Source organism: Homarus americanus, unplaced genomic scaffold, assembly GCF_018991925.1.
Source record: "Homarus americanus isolate GMGI-L3 unplaced genomic scaffold, GMGI_Hamer_2.0 scaffold12264, whole genome shotgun sequence".
NCBI classification, from domain to species: domain Eukaryota; kingdom Metazoa; phylum Arthropoda; class Malacostraca; order Decapoda; family Nephropidae; genus Homarus; species Homarus americanus.
The window spans coordinates 157,034-183,185 of record NW_024734320.1 but is presented as its reverse complement, the minus strand read 5'-3'; the positions used below and the strand labels follow the sequence as shown (position 1 = coordinate 183,185).

Here is a 26,152-nt window from a genome sequence, read left to right as displayed (position 1 = left end):
ATCCCTTCCTCCCACAGCGGTACTAACCCGTACAGACGGTGGCACTAATACATGCAGACAGTGGCACCTAATACGTACAGTGGGACTAATACGTACACTGTGGCACTAATACGTACACTGTGGCACTAATACGTACACAGTGGTACCTAACCCGTACACCTCGCCGACAACTGGTGTTAAAACATAATTAATGACAAACATCCAGACACAAAAACAAACTCATTCATTGGTCTCTCTAAAGTATAACACAAAACCCCTTTTATCTTTCCCTACCCACTCCTAACCCACTTCTTGAAGCTCCTAACCCACCTCTTGAAGCTCCTAACCCACCTCTTGAAGCACCTAACCTAACCTAACCCACCTCTTGAAGCACCTAACCTAACCTAACCCACCTCTTGAAGCACCTAACCTAACCTAACCCACCTCTTGAAGCACCTAACCTAACCTAACCCACCTCTTAAAGCACCTAACCTAACCTAACCCACCTCTTGACACCTAACCCAACCTAACCCACCTCTTGAAGCACCTAACCCAACTAACCCACCTCTTGAAGCACCTAACCTAACCTAAGTAAAGGTACCTGAAGGAAGACCTAGTGAACGGTGCTTCATAACCTGGTACAGTTTTCTTTATTTTGTATTCAGCCTTCTTACCCTCCCTACCTCTAGGCCCCCCTACCCTCCCTTCCTCCCTTACCCTCCCTCCCTCCATCCCTTCAGCCCCCTTACCCTTCCTCCGTCCCTCCAGCCCCTCCATTCAGTCCTTCCTACCTCCCTAACAAGCCATCCCTCCCTTCCTCCTACCCTCCTTTCTCCGCATCCCTCCTCCCTCCCTCCCCTAACACGCCAGCCGTTGACCCAATACACAGACAACAGCAAGTGGTCAAATAATTCACCCACTACCGAATCCCCCCCGAATCCCACTGAACCCCTAAATTCTTCTAAACACACCTCCGAACTCGAACCCCATCTGAAACCATAAATCCTCCGAACCATCCTGCACCCGCTTAAACCACCTCTGAACCACCGAATCCCCCTTGAACCCTCCCCTCTGAACCCCTGAATCTCACCTCCCATCTGAGTCAACCCACCTGAGCCCCTTACGTAAGCTATAACAAGGAGTCGTTGTCTCGGTGTAATGAACTCTGATTCTTTTTTTTTTTTTACAAAGTTTACTTTAGTTATGAATAATTATTGTTGTTATTATTATTATTATTATTATTATTATTATTATTATTATTATTATTATTATTATACACGTGAGATGGACGCAACACGAAGACCGTCTTATGTGATTCACGAGTGAGTCTTTAAACCCTCCCTCTCCCTACCCCTAGCAATTACGTGATTGGTGGGTGAGTCTTTAAGCCCAGAGTCTTATAATATCTCAATAATGTCCCAGAGTCTTATATAGGTCACAATAAGACCAGGGCGTGGACCTTACAGACGGAACAACAATGTTTACATGACAGCCGGCCATCACGAACGCTGAGGCCAAGACCCGGATTCTCAGAAAAAAAACCCGTGTAGTAGATCACCTGAAGAGTAACCCCCCAACTGGTTATATTATCTTACCTCACCTGAACTGACTTAATATAACCTAACCTCACCTAGCCTAACCTAACCTAACCCAAGCTAACATAACCTAACCTCACCTAGCCTAACCTAGCCTAACCTAACCTAACCCAAGCTAACCTAACCTAACCTCACCTAGCCTAACCTAACCTAACCTCACCTCACCTAAGCTCCCTCCCTTGCTCGCACTGCCTCCCCCTTGCTCACCCTGCCTCCCTCTCTCCCTTCTTTCCTCTCTGACGCTTATTCCCTCCATATCTCATTCTCCATCCCTCCCTTCTCTCTCTCTCTCTCCCTGGTTTTTCCTCCTTCCCTGCCTCATTTTCCCTCTCTCCCTCCTCTTCTCCCTCTCTCCCTTCCCTCCCCCAGGGCATAAGAGCGACAAGTTAACGCATCTCCGCCTCAGTAACATATGACTTCAAGGGCCAACTCGTCTTCATTTATGCATGATTTACGAACTTACCTTCACCAGCTTAAACAGGACTTTTACACCTAACTAAACACACACACACACACACACACACACACACACACACACACACACACACACACACACACACACACACACACACACACACACACACACACACCTCAGTAGATAGTTGGGTTAGGTTGGGTTCAAATGTGAAGAGGGAGGAAGAGGAGGGAGGAGGGAAGGTGGGGAGTGGATAGAAGGAGGAGAGACACAGAGGGACATATGGGAAGAGGGAAGAGAAGGAGGAAGAGGGAAGAGAAGGGAGGGAAGGGGAAGAAAGGGAGGGGGGAACAGGGGGAAGAAGGGGGAGAGAGAAGGGAGGGGGGTTAGAAGGGGATATACCAAAATACTTTGTTTTTATTTGAACTTTTTCTATTCATTTTGTTTCTGTTTGTTATTTTGTGATGTTTTTCTTCTTTTTTTATAATCGTAAAAGTTTTATTTATTTTTTTCCCCCAATACCAACCTCAACCTCTATCAATACTCGGCCAGATGAACCGTATTGTCTGTCTGTCTGTCTGTCTGTCTCGCCCTGTTTTCTCTCTCTCTCCATTCTGTCTCTGTCAATTTACCTCTCTCTGTCTTTCTGTTCGTTGCTATGTCTGTCTACACATCTCTCTCTCTCTCTCTCTCTCTCTCTCCCTTTCACCTTTTTTTCTCCAACGTATACAACATGGCTTTACTCTTCACTCTCTACATTTTTCTGCATGTCTCTCGGTGTTAAGTCAATTTTTTTCTCTCTCTCTTTATCTCTCTTATATTTCTTTCATTATATTTTTATTCTTTTTTTGTATTATTTTCTTTGTTCTATTATTCTTTTCTTGTGAGGGGTTAATCTTCTTCATCCCAGATTCATGTGGAAAAAAAAAATACTTGACTCGGTTCTCGTCCCGTCCCGTCCAATCCCCCTCCTCCCCTCTCCCCCCCTCCCCCTCCCCCTCCCAAAGCAGGTGAGAGATTCTTGTGGGAAGGATGGGGTGAGGGGTAGGTGGTGAGGAAGGTGGTGGAGGAAGGTGGTGATGGTGGGGGGGAGGGTGGTGAAGAGAGGTAAGTGGCTGTGGGGGATAGCTAGGCAGTGGGGAGAAGAAGAAGGTTAAAGAGGAGGAGGAGGAGGAGGAGGAGGAGGAGGAGGAGGAGGAGGAGGAGGAGGAGAGGAGGCGGAGGGCGGAGGAGATGTGTTATGGTAAGGGCTGGGCGTGAGCCTGACTGGCACCCCTCACCACCCTCACCTCACCTCTCACCCACCCACCCCTCACCACCCATCCTACCTCCCTCCTGCCACCCCACACCCTCACCACCCCTCACCTCAACAACAGTATGCACCCCCCCCCCCACTACTGTTTTACGGGCGCCCCACACACAAATAGCTTATAAATCGTGAGCTGGTTTCGAATTAATTTCGAGTATCGTGGCTGGAGGAAAACACTGATATTAAGAAGATTTATGACCACCATTTGCCCCAACAACTGACGTGTGGAACATAGGAGGCTGCCTCTACCTCTCTCCCTCCCCCCTCACCCTCTCCCTCCTCTGGCTTATCTCTCTGCCTCCCTCCTCCCTACCTCTCTCTCCCCCTTCCCTCCCCTCTTCCCTCATTTCTGTCTCTACCTCTCGTCCTTTACCTCTTTTTCCCCCTCTCCCCTTCCTCACCTCTCTCTCCCCTTCTCCTCCTTCTCCCTCCTCTCTCCTCTCACTCTCCCTCCATCCCCTCCTTCACCTCCCAGTTCCCTCTGTCTTCAACGTTAATGCTAAATAATTCCTCTCCTTAAGGTAGGATTAATTGCCTACGTCTATGTGCACTTAAGTTGTACTATTGTTGAAGTTTCATGAGTGGGATTTATTATGAGTACTATATATGCTAGCTCTATGCAAGTGCACTTAAGTTGTTTTGTTGTTTAAGTGACATGATTGGGATTTACAGTGAGACCTCAATATAAAGGAATATGCGGGAGATTGTAGTGCGTCATATCGAGGTACAGTACATGTCACTTATAAGCCACACAGACTCAAAATTACTATCTGGTAACATCACTGACCTCCTGCCTCCCTCACTTCCTTAAATATACAAACCATACAATTAATAGCTGGTCAAAGGTCGGGGTCAAAGGTCAAATTCACCCGGTCAAGGTCACTCAGTATTACAACAACATAAACATTCATTACTCACAGTTACCTTAAAAAAAAACACAAAAAGAAATTCGTCCCCTAAAATAAATAAATGAATTGCAACAAATGGCATTGCAACAAATGGCATAATCATGTAACTTGTTCATTTTCGTATTTCATGAATAGTTGCAAAGTTTTTGTTGTTATTTTTTTAATTTGCAATTTATGTATTTACATTTCAGTCAAACTCCACCAACGAGACTCACATAACAAAACCTTTTGATAATTATCGTAAACAAGTGGAAACTGGTGTATACATACTGTACTTCTGCTGCTGTTGTTGTTTATATTGTTGCAGAGGTCAAGGATGGCGGTCATGTTGCAAAGGTCAAGGATGGGGGTCATGTTGCAAAGGTCAAGGATGGGGGTCATGTTGCAAAGGTCAAGGATGGAGGTCATGTTGCAAAGGTCAAGGATGGGGGTCATGTTGCAAAGGTCAAGGATGGGGGTCATGTTGCAAGGTCAAGGATGGGGGTCATGTTGCAAAGGTCAAGGATGGGGTCATGTTGCAAGGTCAGGATGGGGTCAAGGTCAGGATGGGGGTCATGTTGCAAGGTCAAGGATGGGGTCATGTTGCAAGGTCCAAGGATGGGGGTCATGTTGCAAGGTCAAGGATGGGGGTCATGTTGCAAAGGTCAAGGATGGGGGTCATGTTGCAAAGGTCAAGGATGGGGGTCATGTTGCAAAGGTCAAGGATGGAGGTCATGTTCTTGCAGAGGTCATGAATCAACCAATCCAAATACCATGCTCTGAGGGTTGGAGACCACAGCCCTCCACTACAAAGAATTTCGGGTTAGGTTAGGTTAGGTTAGGTTAGATTACGTTAGGTTAGGTTAGTCATAAAAAATAATTCCCTCAAGGTTTAGTATAATAATTCTCCGGGAACATTTAATTCCACTCATCCATCTCAATGTATACCTTCCTCCCTGGCCTCCTACCCTCATCTCCCACTCATATCTCCTACCCCTCATATCTCCTACCTCACTCATATCTCCTGCTACACTCCCTCATGTCTCCTACCCACTCATATCTCCTACCCCACTCATATCTCCTACCTCACTCATATCTCCTACCTGACTATCTCCTACCCCACTCATCTCCTACCCCATCTCCCCTATCCTTATCTCCACCACCACCTCACTCTCCTACCTCACATCTCCTACCCCACTCATATCTCCACCCACATGCTCCCTACCCACTCATCTCCTACCCCACTCATATCTCACCTACCACTCCCCTATCTCCCACCTACCCTACCCCACTCATCTCCTACCCCACTCATATCTCCTACCCCACTCATATCTCCTACCCCTCCTCCTACTATATCTCCTACCCACTCATATCTCCTACCCCACTCATTATCTCCTACCCCACTCATATCTCTTACCCCACCTCATCTCCTACCTCACTCATATCTCCTACCTCACTATATCTCCTACCCCACTCATATCTCCTACCTCACTCATATCTCCTACCCTCCCTACTCCTTCCTCATCTCCTACCCCATATCTCCTACCCCACTATCTCCTACCCCACTCATATCTCCTACCCCACTCATATCTCCTACCCCCACTCCTCCTACCCCACTCATGTGACCAGAGTATTTCATTTCCTCTGAGTCTATAAATGTTCAGTATTTCCTCACAACACTTGGGAGGGATTTATCACCTGGGTAGTCAATGGACAGGTAAACACGAGAGAGAGAGAGAGAGAGAGAGAGAGAGAGAGAGAGAGAGAGAGAGAGAGAGATGTAGACAAGTGCAAGGTTGGAGATTTAGTATAGGTGTGTGAACATGGGTACGGAACAGGTGTTGGGTGATGAAGTGGTCTCATCAAGGGCTGGACGTGAGAGTACAGGTAAAGCAAAACAAAAAACACTTTATATATATTTCTAGTGATGATAGATTAGGGTGTGTGTGTGTGTGTGTGTGTGTGTGTGTGTGTGTGTGTGTGTGTGTGTGTGTGTGTGTGATCTTGAAGAAATTAAAAAAAAATTTAAATACATAATGTAACTTAAATTTATGTGATTCAGAAACATTACCACATCTTGAATTTTTGGATCAACTTTGAGAATTTATTTTTATGTCTTAAATTAAGTGAGTTAGTAATATACAGTCTCTCGCCTTAACTTAAAAATCAACATAGGAAGCTTTCATAAATTAAGGAATCAGTTAGACACATCCTCTCATCTGGTTCAGGGAAGATTGCTTACAAAGTCTTCCGATCTTACAGGTGAGAGGTAAGACTTATAGGTGAGAGGTAAAACTTTCAGGTGGGAGGTAAGACTTTCAGGTGGGAGGTAAGACTTTCAGGTGAGAGGTAAGACTTTCAGGTGAGAGAAGGTAAGATTTTCAGTTGAGAGGTAAGACTTTCAGGTGAGAGTAAGACTTTCAGGTGAGAGGTAAGACTTTCAGGTGAGAGGTAGACTTTAGGTGAGAGGTAAGACTTTCAGGTGAGAGGTAAGACTTTCAGGTGAGAGGTAAGACTTTCAGGTGAGAGTAAGTAAGACTTTAGGTGAGGGAGGTGAGGTAAGACTTTCAGGTGAGAGGTAAGACTTTCAGGTGAGAGGTAAGACTTTCAGGTGAGAGGTAAGACTTTCAGGTGAGAGGTAAGACTTTCAGGTGAGAGGTAAGACTTTCAGGTGAGAGGTAAGACTTTCAGGTGAGAAGTAAGACTTTCAGGTGAGAGGTAAGACTTTCAGGTGAGAGGTAAGACTTTCAGGTGAGAGGTAAGACTTTCAGGTGAGAGGTAAGACTTTCAGGTGGTAAGACTTTCAGGTGGGAGGTAAGACTTTAGGTGAGGTAAGACTTTCAGGTGAGAGGTAAGACTTTCAGGTGAGAGGTAAGACTTTCAGGTGAGAGGTAAGACTTTCAGGTGAGAGGTAAGACTTTCAGGTGTTAGGGAAGACTTACAGGTGAGAGGTAAGACTTTAAGGTGAGAGGTAAGACTTTCAGGTGAGAGGTAAGACTTTCAGGTGAGAGGTAAGACTTTCAGGTGAGAGGTAAGACTTTCAGGTGAGAGGTAAGACTTTCAGGTGAGAGGTAAGACTTTCAGGTGAGAAGTAAAACTTTCAGGTGAGAGGTAAGACTTTCTGGTGAGAGGTAAGACTTTCAGGTGGGAGGTAAGACTTTCAGGTGAGAGGTAAGACTTTCAGGTGAGAGGTAAAACTTTCAGGTGAGAGGTAAGACTTTCAGGTGAGGAGAGGTAAGACTTTCAGGTGAGAGGTAAGACTTTCAGGTGAGAGGCAAGAGGTGAGAGGTAAGACTTTCAGGTGAGAGGTAAGACTTACAGGTGAGAGGTAAGAGGTGGGAGGTAAGACTTTCAGGTGAGAGGTAAGACTCAGGTGAGAGGTAAGACTTTTAGGTGAGAGGTAAGACTTTCAGGTGAGAGGTAAGACTTACAGGTGAGAGGTAAGAGGTGGGAGGTAAGACTTTCAGGTGAGAGGTAAGACTCAGGTGAGAGGTAAGACTTTTAGGTGAGAGGTAAGACTTTCAGGTGAGAGGTAAGACTTTCAGGTAAGAGGTAAGACTTTCAGGTAAGAGGTAAGTGAGGATTTAATAACGTAATTCCAAGAGTAATAGTTTCAGTTATGTTCCCGACGTGTTGTGGTGAGTGATGAGGCGAACACACGGAGTCTTAACACAGGTAGACTGATAGGCTGTATAAAGGTGTTGAGGCTTACCTGACTGACCTTACCTGTCCACACCAATTTATTACCTGCTCATAAACTAAACTAACCTAATTTTACTTAACCTAACCCAACCTAACCTAACCCAACCTAACCTAACCTAACCTAACCTAACCTAACCTAACCTAACCTAACCTAATCTAACCTAACCTAACCTAATCTAATCTAACCAAACCTGACCTTATCTAAACTAATGTAACCTATCCTGATAAAAACTGACTCGATTTAGGTTAGGTTAGGTTAGGCTAGGTTAGGTTAGGTTAGGTTAGGTTAGGCTAGGTTAGGTTAATCTAATCTCAACAGAACAAAGAACATACAAAACACGAGATGGAACAGCAACATAAGGAACATGAAACAGAACAAGGAACAACATGCAAGTCACAAGATTAAACAGACAATAAATCATTTGTTTGGAAGCGAGTGAATAAAAAAAAATTGTGTGAGAGGAAGTGCGAGATTATAGAGAGAGAGAGAGAGAGAGAGAGAGAGAGAGAGAGAGAGAGAGAGAGAGAGAGAGACCGACCCATCACAGGAAGCTGAGGCAAAACTTGTTGCCCAGGATAATCTGAATGGATGGTGAGGGCGATAACGTATGACAGAATAACAGCAAAATCTGGTGTTCCTGTGGGAGGGAGAGAGGGAAGGGTGGAGGTGAGGGAGGGTGGAGGTGAGGGTGGGAGAGGTGAGGGAGAGGGTGGAGAGGGGAGAGAGGAGGGGGGAGGAAGGGGTGGAGGGAGGGAGAGAGGGTGGAGGAGGGGGAGGGTGGAGGAAGGGGGATGGAGGGAGAGGAGAGAGAGTTGAGGGAGAGGAAGGGTGGGGAGGGAGGGGTGGAGGTGGGGGGAGAGAGAGGGGGAGGTAGGGGAGAGTGAGGGTGGAGGTGAGGGAGAGGGGGGTGGTTGAGGGAGAGGAAGGGTGGAGTTGAGGGAGAGAGGAGGTGGAGTTGAGGGAGAGGAGGGGTGGAGTTGAGGGAGAGAGAGGGTGGAGTTGAGGGGAGAGGAAGGGTGGAGTTGAGGGGAGAGAGGGTGGAGTTGAGGGGAGGAAGGGTGGAGTTGAGGGGGGAGAGAGGGTGGGGGGGGGAGAGGGGTGGAGTTGAGGGAGGAAGGGTGGAGTTGAGGGAGAGGAAGGGTGGAGTTGAGGGGAGGGGTGGAGGTGGGGGTGGGGGAGAGAAGGGTGTGGAGGGGTGGGTGGGGGAGAGACAGGGTGTGGAGGGTGGGTGGGGGGGAGAGGGGATGGAGAGAAGGAAAGGAGGGTGGGTGGGGGGGAGAGGGGATGGAGAGAAGGAAAGGAACAGGAAAGGTTGGAGGTGGAGGGTAGAGAGAAAGGGAGGGAAAAGGGGGAAGGGTGGGGGGAGATGGAGGGGAGAGGATGGGGAAGTGAGGGAGAAATGGAAGAGAACGGAGAAGGAGGGATGGAGGGGAGGGAAAGGAAAGAGCAAGAGAGAAAGGGAGAAAAGATGTGGAAGGGTGAGGGGAGAGGATGGGAATGGTGAGAGGGAAGGGGAAGTATAGCATTAAATCAAGACATTTTAAGCATTGAGTTTTGAGTTACAGGAGAAAAATTAAACGCTGGAAACACAAAGAATTTCTCGGCAGTATTGTTGATGATGATGATGATGACGGCTACCGATACTTAGTTGGGATCACTTCAAGATTAACCCACCCCAGCTTATTTCACCTGATGATTAACCACCCTAACTCTACCTGGGTTGGCCCCTCTGTAGTTCACGCGTCTTTGGGCCCCGTTATGTAAAACTGTTTATGTTTCAGTGTTAACTCCGCATGCTTCCCTGTTGGCCTCTGGAAACGCTTTTGCGCTTCGCCTTGCATGTGGTACAAGAGGGGGCTCAATAAACTAGTCTCCTCGTGGGGGTAAATCTGACCTTTGCCATCACTACATCACTGACCTCAGGTAATGATATTTGACAGGTGAGATTTGTTGGCTGAGGAAGAACATAATACAAATTTCTTAAAGATTCGTTCAATGTTGCCAGAGATTTTAACCCTTTGAGTATTAGGACTTAACCCTTTGAGTACGAGGACTTAACCCTTTGAGTACAATGACTTAACCTTATAAGCACTATTACTTAACCTCTTAAGTATGGTGAGTGTTTCGAGGCCCAAGATAACATTACTGTCAATAAACACACTAAGATAATACTTCGTTCACTATGATAACAAAGTCTTACAATGGTGGTCTGTTCCTTACCTTTCTCCTTAGTGATGTTCCGTGGAGGCAGCAAGTAACACTGACGTTCAGTGGATATTGTACGTAACACTGATCTGTAAATTATATACGTGTCACTGATATTCCTTGGATGTTCTGGGTAACACTAATGCTCCGTCAAGACAGCAAGTAACACTGATGGTTCGTGGGTGTAACAAGTAGCACCAAAGTTTCGTGAGTGACAAGTAACACTGTTGTTCCGTGGAAGTTATAAGTATCCCACAGATGTTCTTCACAACAACCTGTCAGTAACACAACCTGCCGGGGAAGGTTACCTGTAGGGGGTAACCGTGAAGGATTCACCTCTTCGTCAGCATACCTGTGGAGAGAAGACCCAGGTGTTATGAGGGTGTGAGAGAGAGAGAGAGTATCAAAATATAATAAAAAGTATACTAGTATATTAACTTTCTTCCTCCTCCTCCCTTTCTTCCCTCTCTCCTTATCTTTCTTCCTTCTCATTTTTCTTATCCTACTCCTACCATACCTTTGTTCCTCTCTCTCCCCTCACCCCCCCCGTTATCAGCCCCAGTATCGTTACGGCAGGTCGTATACTGGACCCCACACGCTGCCTCAGTAATTTAGATAAACACATGAATGATGGCAAAATTTTCTTTCATTATTTTGATCACTTACAGATTAGACACCCCAGCTGATTTTGGTCATATTTCATGGTTTACAGTCGTATTTTGTGGTTTACCGTCGTATTTTGTGGTTTACCGTCGTATTTTGTGGTTTACCGTCGTATTTTGTGGTTTACCGTCGTATTTTGTGGTTTACCGTCGTATTTTGTGGTTTACCGTCGTATTTTGTGGTTTACCGTCGTATTTTGTGGTTTACCGTTGTATTTTATGGTTTACCGTTGTATTTTATGGTTTACCGTCGTATTTTGCCGTGTACCGTCGATCAGGTCCAAATCATATTAACACTCCCGCCAAAATCCATCAGGTGGGCGGCCCTCACGGAAACACCTCGACAATTTGGTTCAGTCAATCAACTCATTTAACCGTAAACGTTTATATATATTAAAACATTACACCAGGGGACCGTAATCATCGTTTTTAATCATTGTAAATTAACTCTGTGTGTGTGTGTGTGTGTGTGTGTGTGTGTGTGTGTGTGTGTGTGTGTGTGTGTGTGTGTGTGTGTATGTGTGTGTGTGTGTGTGTTTTACAGGAAGCACCAACACAGACAGAGAAGTTTCCCTTGCACCATACACCAACTAACACACCTGTAACCCTCTCAGGTTAATTAGACTGCTCATATTTAATTAGCACGTCCCTCTCAGCAGTAAATTCCTGTATTTCAGGTAAATCTGATATGTAAACAATGTCAATACCCTGAGTCTACCCCATGCAACATCACACCTCTCTATCCACAGTGCTCCACCACAGAGGTCTACCCACAATGCCCTACCACAGTACCCACAATGTCCCACCACAATACCCACAGTGCCCCACAATAAGAAATCATGGTCAGGTGAGGTATAGAACTATATATTATCATCACCGCTGCCGACGTCAAGGTGATGTCATTATTACTTCAGGGTTATTAGTGTGTGAGGGTGAAGGTGTGGTGGGAGTAAATAATAATGAGAGGATAATAACTTTGTCATCACGCGGGTCCTGGGCCAACCACACACACACACACACCACCTAACCTAATCTAACCTAACCTAACTTAACACAGTCCTGAGAGAGAGAATGTGTGTGTGTGTGTGCATTATACAGTAAAATACTTTAAATTATATAATATTGACGTCAAGTGAGGTCAGGAAAACAAGAGGTCAGGACATCAAGAGTGGTCAAGAGGATAAGAGAGGTCAAGAGGACAAGAGAGGTCAGGAGAGGTTAGGAAGATAAGAGAGGTCAAGAGAGGTCAAGATATCAAGAGAGGTCAAGAGAGGTCAAGAGAGGTCAATAGGTCAAAAGAAGTCAAGAGGTCAAATCAAGTATCAGGGGAAGGGAAGGTAACAAGGACCAACTATTGAACAGGTCCATCTATTTTGGTCATTAATTAATTACGTAAACGTCTGAGTAAAGTATCTAATTTACCGGCGATTAATTCATCACTAAAATTACATATATGAGAAGGTTTATATTTAGGTCTTAATGTATTATAGCTGGGATAGATGTGTGTGTGTGTGTGTGTGTGTGTGTGTGTGTGTGGGCATTAAATAGGAGACCAGCGACTGTTACGATGTGTTGAGCTGAACCATTAACAGTGAGTCAGTCAAAACCATTAATAGATCAGCCTTGATAATTAGGGTACGTTGGGGCCTACAAGGAGTAAGGGGGCCCAAGGGACAGGGGCAACACGAGACAGAAGGTAGAATATTTACGACCAAGATAACACGAGGTAGTTTATCAGAGGGACCGTTATTGATGCTCTCTCGTAAAGATATAATGGCAGTAATCACGATAAACATTTAGTCTTTGAGGACGATAATGTAAGTCATAATTAACCTAATCTAACCTAACCTAACCAAACCTAACCAAACCTACCTAACCTAACCTAACCTTCACTGTACGGACAAGAAACAGAGGACCTTGTTAAGTAAAGAATCTATCCTTACAGTACTAGGTAGGACATGACCCTACAAGGTGTGTGTGTGTGTGTGTGTGTGTGTGTGTGTGTGTGTGTGTGTGTGTGTGTGTGTCAAAGTAGAGGATGGGAGGAAGCTGTGGGAGAGGATATAACGTCCTTACCTCACCTCAACAACAAAGATAACGTCCCACCCTCACCAACAACAAAGATAACGTCCCACCACCAACAACAAAGATAACGTCCCCACCCTCACCAACAACAAAGATAACGTCCCCACCCCTCACCAACAACTAAGATAACGTCCCTCACCCTCACCAACAACAAAAGATAACGTCCCCACCCTCACCAACAACAAAGATAACGTCCCACCCTCACCAACAACAAAGATAACGTCCCTACCCCCTCACCAACAACAAAGATAACGTCCCTACCCTCACCAACAACAAAGATAACGTCCCTACCCTCACACCAACAACAAAGATAACGTCCCTACCCCTCACCAACAACAAAGATAACGTCCCTACCCTCAACAACAACAAAGATAACGTCCTTACCCTCACCACCAACAACAAAGATAACGTCCCTACCCTCACCAACAACAAAGATAACGTCCCTACCCAAACAAAGATAACGTCCCACCCTCACCAACAACAAAGATAACGTCCTTACCCTCACCAACAACAAAGATAACGTCCCCACCTCACTAACAACAAAGATAACGTTTCTACCCCTCACCAACAACAAAGATAACGTCCCTACCCCACCAACAACAAAGATAACGTCCTACCCTCACCAACAACAAAGATAACGTTTCACCACCAACAACAAAGATAACGTTTCACCCTCACCAACAACAAAGATAACGTTTCTACCCTCACCAACAACAAAGATAACGTCCCACCCCTCACCTCAAATGCACCAAGATAACGCGTCCTTACCCCTCACCAACAACAAAGATAACGTTTCTACCCTCACCAACAACAAAGATAACGTTTCTACCCTCACCAACAACAAAGATAACGTCCTACCCTCCACCAACAACTAAGATAACGTCCCTACCCTCACCAACAACAAAGATAACGTCCTTACCCTCACCACCAACAAAGATAACGTCCCTACCCTCACCAACAACAAAGATAACGTTTCTACCCTCACCAACAACAAAGATAACGTTTCTACCCTCACAGAACTAAGATAACGTTTCTACCCTCACCAACAACAAAGATAACGTTCCTACCCTCACCAACAACAAAGATAACGTCCATACCCTCTCACCAACAACAAAGATAACGTCCTTACCCTCACCAACAACAAAGATAGTTTCTACCCTCACCAACAACAAAGATAACGTCCCTACCCTCACCAACAAATACGATAACGTCCCTACCTCACCAACAACTAAGATAACGTCCTACCTCACCAACAACAAAGATAACGTCCTTACCCTCACCAACAACACAGATAACGTCCCTACCTCACCAACAACAAAAGATGGTCTACCTCACCAACAACAAAGATAACGTCCCTACCTCACCAGCAACAAATAACGTCCCTACCTCACCATCAACAAAGATAACGTCCTACCCTCACCAACAACTAAGATAACGTCCTACCTCACCAACAACTAAGATAACGTCCTACCCTCATCAACAACAAAGATAACGTCCTTACCTCACCAACGCCTCACAACAACAAAGATAACGTCCCAACCCTCACCAACAAAGATAACGTTTCTACCACCAACAACAAAGATAACGTCCCAACCTCACCAACAACAAAGATAACGTCCCTTACCTCACCAACAACAAAGATAACGTCCTTACCCTCAATTAACAACAAAGATAACGTCCCCACCTCACCAACAACAAAGATAACGTCCTTAGCCTCACCAACAACAAAGATAACGTCCCAACCCTCACCAACAACAAAGATAACGTTTCTACGCTCACCAACAACAAAGATAACGTCCCTACCTCACCAAGCAACAACAAGGATAACGTCCTTACCTCACCAACAACAAAGATAACGTCCCCACCCTCACCAACAACAAAAGATAACGTCCCTACCCTCACCAACAACATAGATAACGTCCTACCCTCACCAACAAAAGATAACGTCCCCACCTCACCAACAACAAAGATAACGTCCTACCTCACCAACAACTAAGATAACGTCCCACTCACCAAACAACAAAGATAACGTCCTACCCTCACCAACAACAAAGATAACGTCCCTACCACCAACAACAAAGATAACGTTTCTACCCCTCACCAACAACAAAGATAACGTCCGACCAATTCAACAACAAAGATAACGCCCCACCTCACTAACAACTAAGATAACGTTTCACCCTCACCAACAAATAAAGATAACGTTTCACCTCACCAACAACAAAGATAACGTCCCTACCCTCACCACCAACTAAGATAACGTCCCTACCCTCACCAACAACAAAGATAACGTCCTTACCCTCACCACCAACAAAGATAACGTCCCTACCCTCACCAACAACAAAGATAACGTTTCTACCTCGACCACAACAACAAAGATAACGTTTCTACCCTCACCAAGAACTAAGACAATGCTCTACCCTCACCAACAACAAAGATAACGTCCCTACCCTCACCAACAACAAAGATAACGTCCATACCCTCACCAACAACAAAGATAACGTCCCACCTCACCAACAACAAAGATAATGTTTCTACCCCACCAACAACAACAAAGATAACGTCCTCACCCTCACCAACAAATACGATAACGTCCCCACCTCACCAACAACTAAGATAACGTCCCTACCTCACCAACAACAAAGATAACGTCTCAATTTCACCAACAACACAGATAACGTCCCTACCTCACCAACAACAAAGATAACGTCCTCACCCTCACCAACAACAAAGATAACGTCCTACCCTCACCAACAACAAAGATAACGTCCCTACCCTCACCATCAACAAAGATAACGTCCCCAATCTCACCAACAACTAAGATAACGTCCCACCTCAACACCAAGCAACTTAAGATAACGTCCCTACCCTCATCAACAACAAAGATAACGTCCACCTCACCAACAACAAAGAAAACCGTCCCAATTTCACCAACAACAAAGATAACGTCCCTTTACCCTCACCAACAACAAAGATAACGCCCCACCTCACCAACAACAAAGATAACGTCCCTACCCTCACCATCAACAAAGATAACGTCCTACCTCACCAACAACTAAAGATAACGTCCCTACCCTCACCAACAACCAAGATAACGTCCCTACCCTCACCAACAAAGATAACGTCCTTACCCCACCAACAACAAAGATAACGTCCTCACCCTCACCAACAACAAAGATAACGTCCCTACCCTCACCAACAACAAAGATAACGTCCTACCCTCACCAACAACAAAGATAACGTCCTTACCCTCACCAACAACAAAGATAACGTCCCTACCCTCACCAACAACAAAGATACAACGTCCTTACCCTCACCAACAACAAAGATAACGTGTCCCACCAATTCAACAACAAAGATAACGTCCCCTACCTCACCAACAACAAAGATAACGTCCTTACCCCCACCAACAACCAAGATAACGTCCCTACCCTCACCAACAACCAAGATAACGTCCCTACCCTCAACACCAACAACTAAGATAACGTCCCTACCCTCACCAACAACTAAGATAACGTCCCTACCCTCACCAACAACAAAGATAACGTTTCTACCCTCACCAACAACAAAGATAACGTCCCCACCTCACCAAAGAACTAAGATAACGTCATTACTCACCAACAACTAAGATAATCCCTACCCTCACCAAGAACTTAGCATCTTGACGACACCAATCATGGAGGACGTCGCACTGTGTCCAATTACGTATTAATCAAAATTGTCATGGCAACACTGGACGCTGTTCGCTAATTGGATAGTGAAATTATCATCATCGCCCCTTTGCCCAATTACCTACCTAATGTATTAAGTTACTGCGTGTGTGTGTGTGTGTGTGTGTGTGTGTTTGTGTGTGTGTTTTATGACTGTAACGAGGTGAACATAAGTATAACGTAAACAATTAGTCAGGTATTGATGATGTCTTTAATACTCCTGAGTACGATGGTTTACCCAAGTCCATATCTGATAAAAGGATTCCATTGTTGTGTCTTAGGTTTCTACAGTGTAGTGATCCCTGTCATCACCCTTATACACACACACACACACACACACTCCCCATTCTCTCTCTCTCTCTCTCTCTCTCTCTCTCTCTCTCTCTCTCTCTCTCTCTCTCTCTCTCTCTCTCTCTCTCTCTCTCTCTCTCTCCATCAACTCCCTCTCACTCACTCACTCTCTCTCTCCTTCATTCGTTTATTGTATTATTAACTTCCCTGTTCATAGTCTATTTTCCCTCTCCCTCTTCCTCTCCTGATTTCCCTGTGTTCTCACACACACGCTATTGATCCGGTTACCTTATCGTCTGTATTGTCTGGTGTCTCTCCCGTGTGTGCTGGCTCCTCGCTCTTCCCTTTTGTCCAAATTCCTGCGCCTCTCTCTCTCTCTCTTTCTCTCTTCTCTCTCTCTCTCTCTCTCTCTCTCTCTCTCTCTCTCTCTCTCTCTCTCTCTCTCTCTTCATCTTCCCCTGTGTCTCTTTTCATCATATCTTCCTCTTTCTCTGTTACTGAAAATATTCCTCCTCACCTGCCCGACTCTTCTTTCACCTGTAATTAAACCCTCAAATCTGACAACAAATTCCAGGAAATAAATTCATTAAACCAGACCTCTACCTGATCATGAACCCCTGCATGTGATTTAACTCGAGCAGGTCCAACAGGTCCCAATCGCAATCCCTATAAGCCTGGGAGTGGTGTGCCCAGTAGAACTAGTGGGGCAGGGAAGCATGAGAGAATGTGCGTGCAAGGGAGGCCATGCTATGGATCTCTTTACCTAATCCATCATCATAATTTTGTCTTGTCCATCTATATACTTCCTCTAGTACTGTCCACACCTATACCTTACACCCTCTGGTCCTACACCCTACTGAACTCCTCCCCTACACAAACCTTCCTGCTCTCCCCTCCTCCTACACCCATCCTCCTCCCTACACACATCTTTCTACACCCCTCTTACACCTCCTACACACACACACATTTCATTACAAAAGTTAATATCATTCCTCCCCAAAATTCACGTCATTTACAATAATTTTCTCTACAAACAATGGTCGACTAAGTAACTTTTCCCTGCATGCTGGGCTGTAAAGCTTACGTTTAACTGTGTTTTATCACGTGGAGGGAGGGAGATAATGTGAGAGAGAGAGAGGGGAGGACTGGAACAACAGGGGTGAGGGGGGTGGTGAGGGAGAGTGGCAGGGGGGATGTGAAGAGAGAGACAGGACCAACCACAGGTGAGTATTCCAGCAAGATAATCACCCAAGACGTCTAATACTGCTGCATGAGTTGAATGTATAAAAGTTTCATTTATCGTCCAGGTGAAGATTTATTTTCTTGTGTGTGTGTGTGTGTGTGTGTGTGTGTGTGTGTGTGTGTGTGTGTGTGTGTGTGTGTGTGTGTGTGTATGTATGTATGTAGTGTGTGTGTGTGTGTGTGTGTGTTGTGTGTTATTATGTATGTGTGTGTGTGTGTGTGTGTGTGTGTGTGTGTGTGTGTAAGTGTGTGTGTAGTGTGTGTGTGTGTGTGGCTTGAGTCTACTTCATCTGTCCAGCTCCATAATACAAGTGGAATTGTTTTTCTTGTGTGTGTGTGTGTGTGTGTGTGTGTGTGTGTGTGTGTGTGTGTGTGTGTGTGTGTGTGTGTGTGTGTGTGTGTGAGTGTGTGTGTATGAGTGTGTGTGTGTGTGTGTGTGTGTGTGTGTGTATGTGTGTGTGTGTGTGTGTGTGTGTGTGTGTGTGTGAAGTGTGTGTGAGTGTGTGTGTGTGTGTGTGTGGCAGGTCACTAACACTTTAAATCTGTCAAAGCTCCATGATGCCAAACACACACACACACACCGTCATGAAGTTCTAATCCCACTATTATTTAAGTGAAAAATAAATAAATCCCTACTTCCTCCTGCCAACGCCCACCACCTGAGAATCACAAAGGGGCCTCAGTATAAACCTTTAAACCTTGACTCCAGACCTGGGACGTATTAACAACTCACCTAAATGATTGACTTAAAACTTAAACCTAAATATGCGAAAAAAATCCTCGTAATTTGTAGACACACACACACACACACACACACACACACACACACACACACACACACACACACACACACACACACACACACACACACACACACACACACACACACACACAAACAGATATGTGTGCTGTAGGACCTTCATAATTAAATCACCTCATTATACTCGTACAGTGTCTCAATTCTCTCTCTCTCTCTCTTTATATTCCGATGGTCCCTGAGGCGAAGCCCTGGTCTACGTCTGAGACCTCCTCGTGGTAGCAGATAATATATGAGCTGTTTGTAGAAGATCATTACTTGCCTTACCTCACCTGAGACCTCACCTGCCCCCCCTCACACCTACCTCCTGCCCTCCCTTCACCCCTCCCTCTCACTCCCTGGCCTCCCTGCCTCCCCTCACCCCTTCCTCTCTCTTCTACCCCTCCTCACCTCCTCCCTGGCCCTCACCTTCCCCCTCTCCTCTCCTCCCTGCCTTCCCTCACCTCCTCTACTTTGCCTCCTACCTCCTCCCTGGCCCCTCACCTGCCCTTCCTCCACCTCCTCCCTGGCCCCTCACCTGCCTCACCTGCTTTCCTCACCTCTTCCCTTTGCCTCCTTGTCTCCTCCATGGCCCTCACCTGCCCTCCCTCACCTCCTCCCTGGCCTCACCTGTCCCCCTCACCTCCTCCTGGCCCTCACCTGCCTTCCATCCTCCTCTGGCCCCTTCAACTGCCCTCCTCACCTCCTCCTGGCCCTCCCACCTGCCCTCCCTCCACATGTCTTCCTCCCTCCTCCTGGCCTCCTGCCTTCTCCCTCCTCCCTAGCCCTCTACCCCCCTCTCCTCCTGGCCTCACCTGTCCTCCCCTCCCCTCCCTCCCCCGCCCCTTCCTTGCCTCCTCTGCCTCCTGCCTCCCCAGCCTCCTTCCTTCACCTCCTCCCCCAGCCCTCCCTCACCTCCTCCGTGGCCCTCCCCCCTCCCTCTCTCCTCCACCTCACCTCCTCCTGGCCCTCTGTCCTCCTGTTCTTTGCCCTCCCTCCCTCCTCTGTGCCCTCCCCGCACTCCCTCCTCCTCTAGCCTCCTGCACCCCTCCCTCACCTCCTCCTAGCCTCCACCTGCCTTCCATCTCTCTGGCCTCCTGTCTCCTCCTGGCTACCCTCCCCTCACCTCCTCTGGCCTCACCTGCCTTCCATCACCTCCTCCCTAGCCCTCACCTGCCTTCACTCACCTCCTCCTGGCCCTTCAACCTCCCACCTCCTTCCTGCCTCCTCACCTCCTCCCTCCCATCACCTCCTCCTAGCCCTCCCTTCCCTCCTCCTCAGCCCCTCACCCCTCCCCTCCTTCTCTGGCCTCCCTCTCCTCCTGCCCTTCTCCTCACCTCCTCCTGGCCTCCCTCCCTCCTCCTCCTGGCCCCTACCTTCCATCCACCTGCAGCTCCTCTCTCCTTATCCTCGCTCACCTGCTTCCTTCTCTCCCCTGCCTTCCGTCCTCATCTCTCTCCTCCTCCCTCTCACCTCTTCCTCCCTCCTCCTCACCTCCTCCTGCCCTCACCCTGTCCGCCTCCTCCCTTTCCCTTCCTCACCTCCTCCTGGCCTCCTTTGCCCTCCTCCTCCTCCCTAGCCTCCACCTGCCTCCCTCACCTCCTCCTGGCCCCTCCCACCTCCTCCCTCACCTCCTCCCAAGCTCACCTGCCTCCCTCCTCTCCAGCCTCCTGCCTTCCATCGCCTCCTCCTTGCCTTCCATCACCTCCTCCTGGCCCCTCCTCCTCACATCTCCTCCCTGGCCTCTGCCTCCCCTCCCCTCTGCCTTCTGCCTCTCCTGCCTGCCTTCCTCCTCACTGCCTCCTCACCTCCTCTGGCCTCTGCTTCCTCCTCCCTCCTGGCCTCACCTGTCCTCCTCCCTCCTCCTGGCCCTCACCTGCCTTCCTCACCTCCTCCCTGGCCTCTCCTCCTCCTCCTCACCTGCCCTCTCTCACCTCCTCCTGGCCCCTACCTGCCCTCCCTCTCCACCTCCTCCTGGCCCTCACCTGCCTTCCTCCTCCCTTCCCTGCCTTCCTCCTCACCTCTGGCCTCATGCCTTCCTCCTCACCTCCTCCTAGCTCCCTCTCTCCCTCCTCTACCTCCTCCCTCCCTCTCTTCATCACCTCCTCCCTTGCCCTCCCTCATCACCTCCTTCCCTCCTCCTCAAGCCCTCCACCTCCCTCCCTCCACCTCCCTACTCTCCTCCTCCCTCCCTCCTGGCCTCCTTCCATCACCTCCTCCTAGCCTCACCTGCCTCCTACCTCCTCCTGGCCTCCACCTCCTCACCTCCTCCTAGCCTCCTGCCTTCATCACCTCCTCCCTGGCCTCACCTCTCTCTCCTCCCTCCTCACCTCTCCTGGCCTCACTGCCTCCTACCTCCTGCCTCACCTGCCTCCATCCCCTCCCTCTGCCTCTGCCTTCCTCCCTCCTGTCTCCCTCACCCCTCCTCTGGCCCTGCCTGCCTTCCATCACCTCCCCTCCTGGCCCCTGCCCTCCCTCACCTCCTCCTAGCCTCACCTGCCCCTCCCCTCCCCTCCTCCTGGCCTCCCTTCCATCCACCTCCTCCTGGCCCTCACCTGCTCTCCTTACCTCCTCCCACCTGCCCCCATCACCTCCTCCCTGGCCTTCAACTCCCTCCTCACCTCCTCTAGCCCTCCCACCCTCCTCTCACCTCCTCCCTGGCCTCCCCTGCCTTCCCTCACCTCCTCCAGCCTCCCACCTGCCTTCCATCACCTCCTCCCTAGCCTCACCTGCCCTCCCTCACCTCCTCCCTGCCCCCCTTCCATCCTCCTTCCTGGCCCCTTCACTGCCTCCCCTCACCTCCTGGCCCCTCACCTGCCTCTCCTCCTCCCAGCTCACCCCTCCCCTCACCTCCTGGCCTCCCCTGCCTTCCATCACCTCCTGCCCTCTTCCTCCTCGGCCTCTCCTCACCTCCTCCTGGCCCCTCCTGCCTTCCATCATTCCTCCCCTCCTCCTGGCCCCACACCTGCCTTCATCACCTCCTCCTGGCCCTCACCTGCCCTCCTCCTTCCCTCCTGGCCCTCACCTGCCCTCCTCACCTCCTCCTGGCCTCCTGCCCCTCTCTCCCACCTCCCTCCCTAGCCCCTCACCTGTCCCCCCTCCCACCTCCTCCTAGCCCTCACCTGCCCCTCCACCTCCCTCTCCCGCCCCTCCTGCCTTCCATCCTCCTCCTGGCCCCTTCACTTTGCCCTCCCTCACCTCCTCCCCTGGCCCTCACCTGCCCTCCTCACCTCCTCCCTGGCCTCCCTGCCTTCCATCACCTCCTCCTGGCCCCACCTGCTCTCCCTCACCTCTCCTGACCTCACCTGCCTTCCTCACCTCCTCCTGGCCTTCGCTGCCTCCCTCACCTCCCCCTGGCCCTCCACCTGCCCTCCATCCCCCTCCTCCCAGCCTCACCTTCATCACCTCCTCCTGGCCTCACCTGCTCTCCCCTCACCTCCTCCCGCCTCCTGCCTTCCATCCTCCTCCTGGCCTTCACTTCCCTCCTCACCTCCTCCTGGCCTCCTCCTCCTCCTGCTTTCCATCCTCCTCCCTGGCCCTCACCTGCTCCTTCACCTCCTCCTGGCCCACCTGCATCATCACCTCCTCCCTGGCCCTTCACCTGCCTCCTACCTCCTCCCCTGGCCCTCCTGCCTCTCTCACCTCCTCCCTGGCCTCACCTGCCCCTCCTCACCTCCTCCCTAGCCTCTGCCTTCCATCACCTCCTCCTCGCCTCACCCCACCTTCTCCCTCACCTCCTCCCTGGCCCCACACCTGCCTTCCATCACCTCCTCTGGCCCCTTCAACTGCCCTCCCTCACCTCCTCCCTGGCCCTCACCTCTCTCCCTCCTCCCCCCTCCTGCCCTCCTCACCTCCTCCTGGCCTCCTGCCTCCATCACCTCCTCCCTGGCCTCCTGCCTTCCATCACCTCCTCCCTGGCCTCCTGCTCTCCCTCCTCCTCCTGGCCCTCCCCTTCCATCACCTCCTCCTTTTCAGCCTCCTCCTGGCCCCCCTGTCCCCTCCCCTGGCCCTTCACTGCCCTCCTCACCTCCTGGCCCTCACCTGCCTCTCTCCCACCTCCTCCCTGGCTCACCTGCCCTCTCCTCACCTCCTCCTAGCCTCACCTGTCCCCATCACCTCCTCCTAGCCCTCCTGCCTTCCATCCCACCTCCTCCTGGCCCTCACCTGCCTTCCCATCCTCCTCCTGGCCTTCAACTGCCCTCCCTCACCTCCTCCCTGGCCTCACCTGCCTCCCTCACCTCCTCCCCTGCCCCTGCCTTCCATCACCTCCTCCTGGCCCCTCCTGCCTTCCCTCACCTCCTGGCCCCACACCTGCCTCCCTCACCTCCTCCCTGGCCTCCCCTTCCTCCCACCTCCTCCTGGCCTCACCTGCCCATCACCTCCTCCCTGGCCCTCCTGCCTTCCATCACCTCCTCCTGGCCCTCCTGCCTTCCCTCCTCCTGGCCCCACCTGCCCTCACCTCCTCCTGACCTCCTGCCTTCCATCACCTCCTCCTGGCCCTCACCTGCCTTCATCACCTCCTCCCTGGCCCTCACCTGCCTTCCATCCCACCTCCTCCTGCTCACCTGCCTTCCATCACCTCCTCCTTGCCTCACCTGCCTTCCCTCCCACCTCCTCCCTAGCCTCCCCTGCCTTCCATCACCTCCTCCCTGGCCTCCCCTGCCTTCCATCACCTCCTCCCTGGCCCTCCTGCCTTCATCCCCTCCTCCCTGGCCTCACCTGCCTTCCATCACCTCCTCCCTGGCCTCACCTGCCTTCCATCACCTCTCCCCTGCCCCTCACCTGTCCCCCATCACCTCCTCCCTGGCCTCCTGCCTTCCATCACCTCCTCCCTGGCCCTCACCTGTCCCCATCACCTCCTCCCTGGCCCTCCACCTGTCCCCATCACCTCCTCCCTGGCCCTCCTGCCTTCCATCACCTCCTCCTGGCCCTCCTGCCCCATCACCTCCTCTCCTGGCCCTCCTGCCCTCCTCCCTCCCTTCACCTGCTAGGAGTTTCAAATATTTGCTACAATGTATTTTCAGCAGGAAGTTTTGGAATCTCAACTCTTGGGTGTTACACAAACTGAATAAACTGTACAGCTGTCACAAAGGCAGGGGTTGAACTGGTATGTTGATGAATCTGCAGAGTGTGGTGTCCTCTGTGTGTGTGTGTGTCTCTGTGTGTGTGTGTGTCCGTGTGTGTGTGTGTGTGTGTGTGTGTGTGTGTGTGTGTGTGTGTGTGTGTGTGTGTCCTGGTAGAGCAGGTGAGTGTATATTTATTATATGACTCTGGTATACTCCTGGGCCGCCAACTATCACCACTACAACTTTAAACTGGTGACCATTTACTCGTGAGCCACACAACTATGCACCAATTACACCAAGTTTGTCGATTAAGAAAAACCCCTGTCGCATCTCTTGTGTTTTCGACTAAGTTAGGTTGGATTGGTTAGGAGATTGGGGTGGTTTACTTTTCGGTGAGCAAAATGGCACTTTGGAAATTCTGTCTGTCTGTCTGTTTGTCTGTCTGTCTGTCTGTTTGTGGGTCCGAAAAGTCACGTCTTCTACATATAGCAATAGATTCCGATAAAACTTGACGTGTGTGAATATAAATGAGCTAGCTTCGATATATCAGCCAATCATATCCACGAGTGACTTGCTGGAGTTATAACCAAAGGCTGGCAGCGTTGTACACGTGCTCAAATTCAAAGCTTTCATGGTTGGACACAAGTTTTATAGCTAATGATTAAGCCGCTATTAGACATCCGCTGATTTGATTGGCTGTGGTTAAATACTAATCTAAGAACTATAGTTATGGCAGGGTGGGTGGAGCACTGGGGCAGGGTGTTAAGTCATCACACTCAAGGGGTTAAGTCATCATACTCAAAAGGTTAAATAATTATACTCAAAGGGTTAAGTCATCGTACTGAAGAGGTTAAGTCATCGTACTGAAGAGGTTAAGTCAGCATACTCAAACGCCCGTATTATTAAACAACATCTTCCCTTGAAGAGGGTCGTCGTGTTTCAACCCGAGTTTAAACTAAATGAGTCCTGAGGGACACCGCAGTACAGTACTTAACGGGGAGGTGTGGCGTAAATAACTAATTCGTATTGTAAATTAATTTATAATATTAGGAATTGGTCAATTTTACCGCCACACTCCAGGTAGTACTATGCTGGTGTCTCAGAAGGCTGTTTAACAGGCAGCAGATAAGTCATCGTACTCAAGAGGTTTAACAGCTTCGTTAAGTGTGCTCCTCCTTCAGGTCACCTGCTCTACCTGTCTTAAGTCATTAGTGTGTTTTCTTTACCTATTTACATACTGTTTGTGTTGTTGATGTGCCCCCCCCTTGTCCTGTGTGTGTGTGTGTGTGTGTGTGTGTGTTCCAACATTGTCGTCAACATTCTACACCTCTGAGTTTATACACACACACACACACGCGATAATTTTAACCGTTGACTCGTCCATTCTCACGCGGTAAACAAAAGAACTACTTCCTGTTAATTATATATAACGAGAGAGAGTGTGAAAACAGACGAACAACATTCATAATTTATACAGGATAAACAGAGAAGGAATTTCCGTCGTGGATTTAGCATTGTTTTGCATATGTCGCCGCTCCACAAGGTCCAGCTATTTTCACCATTTGTTAAAACGTTGATATTTTAGGTAGATATTGTCGAGAGCAGCAACGTCGACCAGGTTGGGGAAATAGAACATCGACTGTGAATGTATACTAATGATGCTATATACTGTACTGCTTTCTGGTGCTTGAGGACGATTATCTGTTCCTTAATTTACGCTATGCTGTTACTGTTATGTTGTGCTGTTACTGTTATGTTGTGCTGTTACAGTTATATTTGTACTGTTACCTCTATGTTGTGCTGTTACTGTTATGTTGTGTTGTTGCTGTTATGTTGTGCTGTTACTGTTATGTTGTTGCTGTTACTGTTATATTTTGCTGTTACTGTTATGTTATTACTGTTACTGTTATGTTGTGCTGTTACTGTTATGTTATACTGTTACCGTATTGATTGTTATGTTTACTGTTATGTTTGTGCTGTTTACTCTGTTATGTTGTTATGTTTACTGTTATGTTGTGCTGTTACTGTTATATTTATTTCTTATGTTATACTATTACCGTTATGTTGTGCTATTTACCTCTATGTTGTGCTGTTACTGTTATGTTTTGTTGTTGCTGTTATGTTTTGCTGTTACTGTTATGTTATTTGCTTATATTTGTGCTGTTACTGTTATGTTTATGTTACTGTTATGTTATACTGTTACCGTT

General features: G+C 48.6%; 1 protein-coding gene across 3 annotated transcripts in view; it reads right to left on the bottom strand.

Annotated features, from left to right (window-relative positions):
• The window catches only part of LOC121870197, a 115,587-nt gene extending 105,170 nt beyond the window's left edge, over positions 1-10,417 (bottom strand). For all 3 annotated transcript variants that reach the window (XM_042371957.1, XM_042371961.1, XM_042371962.1), the window contains exon 1: positions 10,109-10,417. The gene's annotated coding sequence lies outside the window, so the exon portion shown is untranslated. The remainder of the gene's footprint in view (positions 1-10,108) is intronic.
• Between the last annotated feature and the right edge of the window lie 15,735 nt (positions 10,418-26,152).